Here is a 10,600-nt window from a genome sequence, read left to right as displayed (position 1 = left end):
TGAGCCGGGGGTTAGTTAAATAAAATGTGAAAGCCGTATTAACGACCCTTCTGGCTGTCCAACATAGCATTTCATTTTCCTTTCCAAGGAGGATAAGAGTAGGGCCGGCGAATAAATTATAGATGAAACCCCCATCATATGTTTATAAATACACTAACATTAGCATTTTACTTCCTCATAAATCTGCAGCAAACACTCAGGCACAAGATAGAAAGCCCTGTAAAACAATGATATATTCTCGGCTCGCAGGCATTGACTAGTGGCCCATTCACTCCCAGTGCTGTTCTTCAGCCACGCTCCCTCCGCTCATGCCCCCTCATTTAAAATCCATTTTAATTTAAAGATGCACAAGGCAGTGCTCGTGGTACATTTACTCATCCTAGTTATACATCATGGAGCAAGGAAAAGAAAATTGTTTCATCTAGAGATACGGTTCAATGTGGTCACCACTGAACAGTGGAGTAATTACCATATCAGGCCCACTCAAAATGCACTCAGGGTGTTCTGTGACCTATCATTTGCTAATCTGCATAGTGAAGTATAGCTTCATAACTATAAATTGCTGACTTAATTAAAACCAGGACCTTTCTGTCATTTAATTACAGGGAGAAAGGTTATTGCTTAAATGCAATTTTCCAAATGTGATTTCTTAACAGTTATTAACTGCTTCACCATCATTTATTGTTTCAGATTTTTCAATTTGAAAATACTCCCCGTGACAGAAGTAATGACTTCATGAAAAACTCAATCTAGAGGGAGGCCAGCCAGCCCATTTGTTTCTCATAAGTGGAGCCGACAGGAAACTGGAAAATGTCACCGAAGGATCCTGGGATGGCTCTCACTTTTGGGGAGCAATTAAAACCCAGAAGGTTGTATCAAAGATGGGGAGAGGTTGTTTGCAGACATTTTAAAGGTGGTCTGTCTTTCCTATCCTAGCTGGCGGGTGTGTTTGCCTTGTAAAATATGAGGGTGGCAGTGGTGGCCAGTGGTGGGTCAGTCAGCTCCTAGGCTCCTAGGCACCCATTTGAATGTGTAGGTCCTCTTCCGAGTATTTCTGCATCTAGACTTCCTTCTCCCACAGAAGGTAGAACTGCTACAAGTCTGGACATGGCAGATAGCCACACAGTGAAGAGAAGAGTCCACCTTTTCTTCCATCCTCTGTCTTGCTTTAATCCTGGGATGGTTGTGTCTTCTCTTTTTCTCCATGTCTTAGTAGGTTGCCCGGAGGTTATGCAGGTAAATCAGAGTGACCAGTGAAGTGGGCCAATCTAGATAGCCAAGAAAATTTAACATCCACCAAAGCCCTTCTTTAATAACAGGGGATTTAGTTATTGTCTTAATTCCCATGTGCACGAAATGGAGACTTGTGCAACTGGTCAACTTAATGCTTCAATTCATATTATAGCTCTATCTGCAGCAGAGAAGCCAGGAATTTCACTGTGATGGACAATCTAGTCTTTTCCTAGACTCTGACAGCTCTGTGCTAGAAAATTGACAAAAATGGACAAATGTGCTTCCTGTCTACAGGGACCTAAATGTCGGTTCCAGGCAGGAGCTGCCTTGCTTACTGGTTAAGGAGAACACTCTTAGGCTCTACTTTCACTTTAGGATAGGGTTAAAGTTAAAATTGCTCAGATGAAGAAGTGAAAATCCACCCAATTTCTCTCTATGTTAGCCATTTCTCTTGGCTTTATTCATTGTGGCAGATACACAAAAATGACTAATGGGGATTTCATAAAAGCTTAGTCAGATTGTTAATAATCCCTTCTGCTCTCCATCAGCAGCGTGCTTCAAAGTTTGCAAAGCATCTTCACACACTTTAACCAATTTCAGTTCAATTAAGCAAATATTTCAGTAACACAACTATTAGAAAGGCACTGCTGCTTGCCCACATTCAATCAGGGGAAGTGATCTGGACCTTCGTCCAATTCTATAAGGTAGCAAGGAAGATGTTTTCAGGAAGGCACTGTAGCCTCCCTCTACCTTTTTTTTTTTTTCCCAAGAAACAGAGACACACCCAAACTTGATCAAATTAAGTCAAAGTGAAGCTCAGTGCAGTATAAACATTTAGAGACCTCAGGAAAACCAGGAAGGCTGAGATCCAGTGCCACTTTGTCTCAACAGACCACATGGTCTGCCTTATCTCTACTTCTGGCTTTCTGCTCTGACTTTTCTCTTTCTTGATCATTTCCCCTTCTTTCTCATTTCGCACAAGGCAACAATCCTCACTTCTCAGTTTGACCATGCACCACTGTGATATTGTGAAATGTCTATTTCACAGTAGATAGTGTCAGAATTGAATGGCATCAGAGAACATCCTCCTGGCCTGCTGGAAAATGTGCTGCAAAATTGGTTGCTGGTGGAGAGAAATCCCCACCCACTTGTTGGTGACCAGAGGTGACATGCTCTATGTTGAGTGGTTTTGGCTGTGTGAGAGCAGGAAAAAGACCTTGGGTTTTTCCTATATATCTCTTAGAGTCACCAATGGCCAACATCCTTGTCTCAGTTCAAATTCCTGGAAGAGGTAATCTGGTTGTCTGAGGGCTTCACTCTTCAGAAACTAACAAATCATGGGTTACTGGCTAGCTGGGCCTTTGGACAGGGCAAGCAACAATTGACACATTTAAGATGGCAGATCAAAAATTATGATCTTTATTTGAGAGATAAGGAAACTAAATCTTGCCAGGTTAAGCAACCTGCAAACGTTCGCATGACATTTATGTAGCTGAGTCACATCCACATTCTCTCCCTGTTACCTCCTCTCCTGGGAGCTAGAAATATTGAAGTCATTTAAGAAGGAGATGATTATTAGACATATATGTACAACTATAGGTTTTTATATTTATGTTTTATTTTAGCCATTAACACTTTCCTTCCTAATGATTGACAAGAGTACAAATCTTCTAATTAAAGGAGAAATTGCATTGGCTTAAAATAAGAGAATAAATTATTTCTTTTTGGTGGTTAATACAACTAAAGCTCTCATTTGTACCCTATCAGTTAATCTATTGACTATTAATATCACTTAATCAGAAAGATGGTGGAGGAGAGTAACAATGACTAATACACCGTCAAGATTTTAATTTGGAAACAGAACACTACATCTTTTTACATACTAAATGCACAATAGTGATGATTAATTTCATTCTTGCTGTGAGTGCTTTATGTGGCAGCCTCCTATTGGGTCTAAAAATCTGGCTCTATCATGAATGGGATCCATGGGATAGGATGGTGCCATAGATGACTTGCTTTGCTGCTGGGAAGAGGAAATGATTTACATTCCCTTCACACTATCACCACCACCACCACCAGAAATGAGAGAGTTTTGTAGAAACATTACCATATACTTTGTAAAATGATTGGTTGCTATAAAACATTGTCCAGGGTGGAATGTGCAATTTGCAAAGAGGCCAGGGGAAGAACATTTCTGGATGTGTATGCGGTTGAGTTTTGTGTTAGTGGACACCCCAGTTTGGTCCACCACTTGAGGCCTGATAGCAATGGCCACAAACACAGCAAGCCACAAACCAACCCTTGCTCAATCCTGCAATTTAAAGGGATGACTCATTCAAACTCACTGTAGTTAGACAACTACACTGATTCTAGACCAACTCCTTTCCCCTCAACATGTCAGTGTGGTTTTTTGTTTGTTTGTAACAGCTTTTATTACTCACATACCATAAAATTCACTCATTTAAAGTGTACAATTCAATGGCTTTTAGTATATTCAGATTTATACAACCATTGCCACAATCAATTTTAGAACATTTTCATGAACCACAAAAAGCTCCTGTACCCCTTAGCAGCAACTTCTCAGCTCTCCTAATCCTAGGTAATCACTCATCTACTTTCTTTCTCTAATTATTTGCCTATTCTGGACATTTCATACAAATAAAATCATAGTATGTGGCCTTTGGCACTGGTTTCTTTCACATAGCATAATGTTTCCAAGATTCATCTGATTCATGTTGTAGCATGAATCAGAACTTCATTTTTTTAATGACTGAATAATATTCCACCTTACGGACATGCAGTTTTATATATCCATTCACCAGTTGATGGACATTTGGGTAGTTTCTACTTTTTTGGCTATCCTAAATAATGCTGCTGTGAACATTCATGTACAAGATTTTATATGACCATATGTTTTCAATTCCCAGGAGTGGAATTGCTGGGTCATGTGGCATCTTGGTCAGCTTGGGTTGCTATCACAAAATACCATCAACTGGGTGGCTTATCAACATCAGAAATTTATTTCTCACAATTCTGGAGGCTGGAAGTCAGAAATCACACTGACGTGGTCAGGTAATAGTGAGGGTTCTTTTTCAGGTTGCAAATGGCCCTCTTCTCATTGTATCCTCATATGGTAGAGAGCAGACAGACAGGGAGAGAAAGCAAGCTCTCTTTTCTTTTTTTCTAAGGGCACTAATCCCATTCTTGAGGGCTCCACTCTGATGACCTAATTACTTCCCCAAGGCCCCACCTCCTAATGCAATCACATCAGGGTTTAGAATTTCATCAGATGAATTTTGGAGAGCAGACACAAATATTTAGTTCACAGCATATGGTAACTCTTATATTATTCTTTTGAGGAACTTCCAGACTATTTTCCAGAGCGATTGCACCATTTTATATCCCACCAGCAATTCAGTATCTTTTAATAAGTGGATTTTAGAGGTTCCAGCAGCAGCTCTGTTTATCCCCTGGCCTTTTTACACTCTAGGAAGCTCATAAAATAAGGCTTTATGGGTGCTGAGTAAGACAGGTACCCAGAATCCCTCCACCTACCAAGAGCTTTCAGAAGGAACGTTAAAGAGTGCTTAGTCCAATGTTTTTCAAAGTGTATTCCCAGGAACACTGATTTCATGGAATGTTACTAACAAAAGAACATCTCTTCTTTTTTTTAAAAAAGGTGGTTCTTTGCTCAGATATATTTGGTTATCATTGGGTTAAACCAACTTAAACAGACTCTTTTCTTCAGGATTTCTCAGAGCTATTAATATGCTAATGTATACAATAAATTTCCAAAAGGCAAATTGAGAGTTTCTAAGCAATATTTATTTGACCATAGGATGAAAGTTTTCCCCCATCTGGGAGCAACTTCCAGAAATTATAATCCTCAGAAGACACTGAAATGTTGATCTGGTCCAATCCCTTCGTGTGGCACATGCCCTCTCTCAGGAGTTCCTAATGATCATAATCTTCTTTGCTACCATTTACCAATGGTCTGTTATGTTAGGTGCTTCACGTACGTTAATTTGAATGATCCTTTCCAAAATTACCTCAAAAAAGTTAAGAAAAAATCCTTTAAAAAATAAATGGGAATGATGTTAGTCCCCTCTCACAGAAGACTAAACTGAGGCTCAGAGAAGTTGAGCAACTTTCCTCCAAGGTAGCACAACTAAACGGTAACAGCACCTGGACTTGAATCGAGGTCTGGCTCTCTTCAAAGCCTTCTTTTTGACCACTACGCTGCATCCTGGGGACTGCACTTCATATTTTTCTGCTGGATTTGATACCAATTTAAAATAAGGAATAGCAGGGGCAAGCCAGAGGCCAAACTAGAAATTTAAGTATAAAGGTCAGTAAATAATTGAACTATTCTCAAGAGATAGCCTAGGTATTGGCAAGACTATTACCTCCTTAGACTCATACACAGCTTCTTACACACACACACACACACACACACACACACACACACACACTCACTCACTTGGACTAATTACTTGTCTTTTCCAAATGGCTGTTTAATCCATTAGTGAAGTTTTTTTTTTTCCAACCAGAGCAAAAACTAAGTACTGGGATATTTGGAGAAAGTAGAGACCAGAAAATGCAACCAGGTCCAATTCAACTGCAAAATTACTTCCTCACAGAGCAAAATGGCTGGCTATGACACCCAAGTTGTTCAGTGGGACATAATGGGCAGAGTGAAAGAGGCATCAATGGCTGTGGCCTCTGAGGATAGTCACGAATTCCTCTGGATTGTAGTTGTTTCATGTGTGTAACCCTTAAAAATCCAAGTCACCATGTGGCCCAGTATCTGCAAAGAAACACAAATTCAACATTTAAAAAAGTAAAACCAATGTAAATATTGTCTGCAGTATCTTAAGAGTGAAGGTGAGAAGGTACATTAAAAACACATAATAAGGCTGGACGTAGTGGCTCATGCCTGTAATCCCAGCACTTTGAGAGGCAGAGGCAGGAGGATCTCTTGAAGCCAGGAGTTTAAGGCTGTAGTGAGCTATGATTCTGCCTCTGCACTCCAACCTGGGAGACAGAGCGAGACCCTGTCTCAAAAAATAATAAAATAATAAAATAAAATAAAATAAAATAAAAATAAAATAAAATAAATAAAAAATAAACAAAAACAGAACAAAACGTCTGGAAACGATTTTTTCCATAACTCCTCCTCTTTCTTTCTACCTCTCACATGTACAGGAGGGCCCTCAAAGGTCTTTCCTTCCCTCACTCTAAGGATCCCAAAAGACTCTGTCTAGAACTCACAGCTTAAAGAGGCTCGCTCTTCTTCTTCATCTTTCTCCTTTCCTTGTCTATCCTGTAGTTCCCTATCTTTCCCAATTTAAATCTTGCTTCCATGCTGGCATCTCTGTTCCCCCCACTCACCTTTACCTGCTCTGACACACTGAAAGATGAGGCATGTAGGAGATCAGGAGTGTACAGGTGTGTCTGTGTCTGTGTGGTGTGGGGGTGGGTGTGGGTAGGAGGTGGTGGGGGTGGACAGTGAGAAGATCACAGATAATATAATCAGGTTGCTTCTGGTCACTGCTAACATTGTGATGTGTCTGAACAGAAATCCAACTCTAAACAAATATCTTGAAAAAGTAATATACACTTAAGGCTCCCATAGGACTACCAAAGGGGAGAACTACATAGCATGACCTCCAGCCAGTGTCATAGTGAGTCTCTCAGCAGAGCCAACTCAGCCTGACAGCTGCTCCCATTTCTGGCCTTTTGGCCTCCTTACAAATCTGTGAGTTTTTTTTTTTTCTTTTTTGAGACAGGGTCTCACTCTTATCACCTAGGCTGGAGTGCAGTGGCACAATCATGGCTCACTGTAGCCTTGACTTCCCAAGCTCAGGTGATTCTCCCAACTCAGCCTCCCAAGTAGTTGGGACCACAGGTGCAAGCCACCAAGCTCGGCTAATTTTTGTATTTTTTTTGTAGAGACAGGGTTTCTCCATATCGCCCAGGTTGACCTCAAACTCCTGCAATCCTTCTGCCTCGGCCCTCCAAAGTGCTGGGATTACCGGTGTGAGCCACTGTGCCAAGCCTGTGAATTATTGTGTATGAAGGTCTTGAATTTTTTCACGTGTATAAAATAATGACGTTGGACTAAACAGTCTCTTCCATCTGAGAAGCCAATGATTCCATGAGATCTGTGTTCTCAAAGTGTAAGTTATTTACAAGGAGAAATCCACACCCTGAAAGAACTGAACTATGGAAACCTTGCCTTTTCTGTCTCACCAGCCCTAAATCTTACGCCTTAGGCAGTGTTACATGCAGGGTAAAGAGGTACCATTCAGATCTGTGAGCTCTGCTTTTACACTTCACCTAATTCTTCCCTTTGGGAAGAAGATAATATCATTTTTATCTGCCCAACATTGCCCCTGTCTCACCTCTTCTAGAAACAGATCTTGCTCCTTTTGTGCCAGTCACAACCCCCGACTGTCTGGTCACAATGGCTGACCAAAGAAGGTGGCGAAATGACCCAAGGCCCAACAGGGTATATCCTTAGGGATTTTTCCAAATATAAGCTGAGGAGAGAGAGCTCTTTTGCATCTTTGGTAGGAAGCTGTAACTATGTAAGCCTATCTCTTGGAGGATTTGGTCTAGGGAAATGAAGACAACATGCAAGGAGATGCAGAAAGGAAACGGGAAAGCATTCACCTGGTGACGGAGCTCCTGGATCCCAGCTTCTCCAAGCTCAGTTCCACTCTACACATTCTGCAGTTTGAGTCTGTGAATTCATGAGGCCCCCTTTTTTGCTTAAGCCAATTTCGTTTGAGTTTAGGCCACTTACATCCAAAGAGCCTTGCCACTCAGTGTTGGGATGAAGAGTTGGCAGTTAGCATCTGCAAAGGGCTTGGAGATTCCAGGGACATGCTATGCCCTCTTCTATTTGTTTGCAAAGTGTAACAGGACTCTAACTCTTCATTCTTGTGTACTGGCCTTTTCTGGATGCTTAAATAACGTATCAAATAATCTTGCTCTCTTCCATTCCTTCTCTGTCCAGTTTGTGGAAAGCAACCTCTGCCTGCTTGTACTGGGAGCAGCCCTTCTAGGTGTCATTCACTGGCACTCCTCAATCAGAGAGACCTTTGTTTACAAGTTAAAGGACATTTGTAACTGCCACAAAATGCAAATTCAGACTGCTTCCCTTCACTTTCTGGTAGTATTAATATTTGCATTTCTTAGATTTCCATATTAGCCACAAAATGGTCTACCAGTTTAAAGAAGGTAGAAACTGCAAAATGACTATTTAAGACCAGGTGATCTGACAGTTCAAAGGCATTCTTACGCATGCTTGCAGTCCTTGAAACATATCCATATAGTATTAATATTGTTTTTAATTATTTGTGCCCAAGGAGATTTTTTTTTTTAATTTAAACAAGAAGGTGTTAAATCCTCTGCTATCTGGGGAGAACTGCAGTGCCTGAACACCCACCCCTCTCTTTCTCTTGGACTTCAGTGTTATTAGATGAGGTTTGGGAAAGTTTTGTTAGCACTTTTTATATGACACTGGGACAGGAGAGAAAATGAATTCAAGCTCTACCAGGGTTCCAATGTTAAACTTGGAAGGTGCACATGGCCATGCTCAGCATTACTGTAGGGTATTACTTGGGTGAGTGCACACCCTTCCCTGCAAACTGAAGTTCTACTACATGCCTGCACTCATCTCCTACCACTCTTATTGGGTTGCATTTCAACTTCACTGGCCTGCTTTCCGTCCTTGAACTTGATAAACCCATTTCTGACTTAGGATCTTCCCACCGTTTCCTTTGCCCAGAATGTTCTTTCTCCCCTGGCTCCTTCATGATACTGAGGTCTTCAACATAAGCATCATACCCTCAAAGAAACCTTCCTGTAACACCCTGTTCCAGGCCTTTATTGTTGCCACACCAAAACAGTGGCTTAAAACATTAATGATTATTTATTTGGCTCTGGAGTCTGAAAGAGTGGGATCTCAGCTTAGGAGTTCTCACTCCGTGTCTTTCATGTGGTTGTTGTCCAATGGGCATCTTGAAGTTTTTTCCATCATATATCTGGGCTGGGAAGATTCAAACATCTAGGTGCTGGCACTGCTAGCTGCTCAGGTCTCTCTCTCATTCCTCTGAGTTGTGTGTCCACATGGTGGCCTCATGATAGCTGGACTTCTTACATTCAGCTGAAGGCACCTAGAGTGAATGTCCCAAGAAAAATCAGCAGAAGCCGCATGGCCTTTTCAAACTGACAGCCACTTCCTTTGTGTCCTATTCTTCCAGGTAGGTACAGAGGCCCCTCAGGTGCAAGAGGAAGGGACATAGACTCTACCTACTAATGGAAGACTATCGAAGTACCTGAAGACTTGCTTTAAGACCACTACACACTACATACTTTATAAAACAGCCTCCCCAGCACCATATCACTTCACTTTGTTATAATTCTTTGCATAGCCCATAGTGCTATATGTTATATTTTCTTATTTGTTTATTTTGTCTCTAACCCCTAAAAGAATATAAATTGTGAAAATAGGGGCCTTATGTGTCTTATTCACCACTGTATCCTGGTGTTTAGTGGAGCAGTGCCTGGTACTTAGTAGACAATAAGTATCTATCATATATTAATAAATAAATGGAGGATAAATGGCAAGGGCTATTCTGAAGGGGCATCTCACCGAGATTGTTATTGTGGGCTCCACTTTGGATGACGATGGACCCTCCTCACCTTCCTTTTTCTACTTCCTTCTTTTTACCTCCCTTCTCTCTCTCCCTCAAAATAATTTCTAATCACCGATGTCAGTATTTCAAACCTGGAGTCCTTGGTATAATTGTGATCCATTGGATTCAGCTTTTACCGCCTTGTTTTTGAGAACAAACATACCGAAGCATGCCAATTTCATCATTTGGATATGTCAAGGATACTTACACAAGCCTGCACCTTGCTTATTTTACAAATCACAGATTGGCTTGAATCTGCCTTTTGTTTCTTAGGACTTTTTGGTTTGTTTTGCTTTGTTTTTTTTGCTTTCCTTCCAGCCAGATAAGCGGAGATCTGGTCTGTTTCCACTGAGGGGTAGTCATCAGTCTACCCTTCTCAACATTTCTGTTCCTGAGATTTAGCTACAGACTTCACAAGCTGTAACATTCTAACTACGTGTCATTGGCACCATTGTCTCTTGTCACAATCCTAATTCTATGTTCTGATAATAAAACTTCATTAGTGTCTGCACCTCCTTTCCCATACCTTTGAAACACTGTCTTCTGCTGAAACGATTAGCAGCGCGCTGCGTCAGATCATTCGGCTGTCTGACAGCCATTGTGAGTGAGCTAAATGAAAACTTCTGACAATTTCCATTATCGTCAAATGGAGACATTTACTT

General features: G+C 41.0%; 1 long non-coding RNA gene across 1 annotated transcript; it reads right to left on the bottom strand.

Annotated features, from left to right (window-relative positions):
- Positions 1–5,036: 5,036 nt before the first annotated feature.
- Positions 5,037–10,376, bottom strand: LOC131380694 (uncharacterized). The gene is made up of 4 exons (XR_009208790.1): positions 10,147–10,376; positions 7,909–9,416; positions 5,714–6,040; positions 5,037–5,282 (listed from the first exon to the last, which is right to left on the bottom strand). It is a non-coding gene; the product is annotated as an uncharacterized LOC131380694 (long non-coding RNA).
- Positions 10,377–10,600: the final 224 nt, after the last annotated feature.

Source organism: Hylobates moloch, unplaced genomic scaffold (genome assembly GCF_009828535.3).
Source record: "Hylobates moloch isolate HMO894 unplaced genomic scaffold, HMol_V3 SCAFFOLD_11, whole genome shotgun sequence".
Taxonomy (NCBI): Eukaryota; Metazoa; Chordata; class Mammalia; order Primates; family Hylobatidae; genus Hylobates; species Hylobates moloch.
This window is presented reverse-complemented; position numbering and strand designations above follow the sequence as displayed.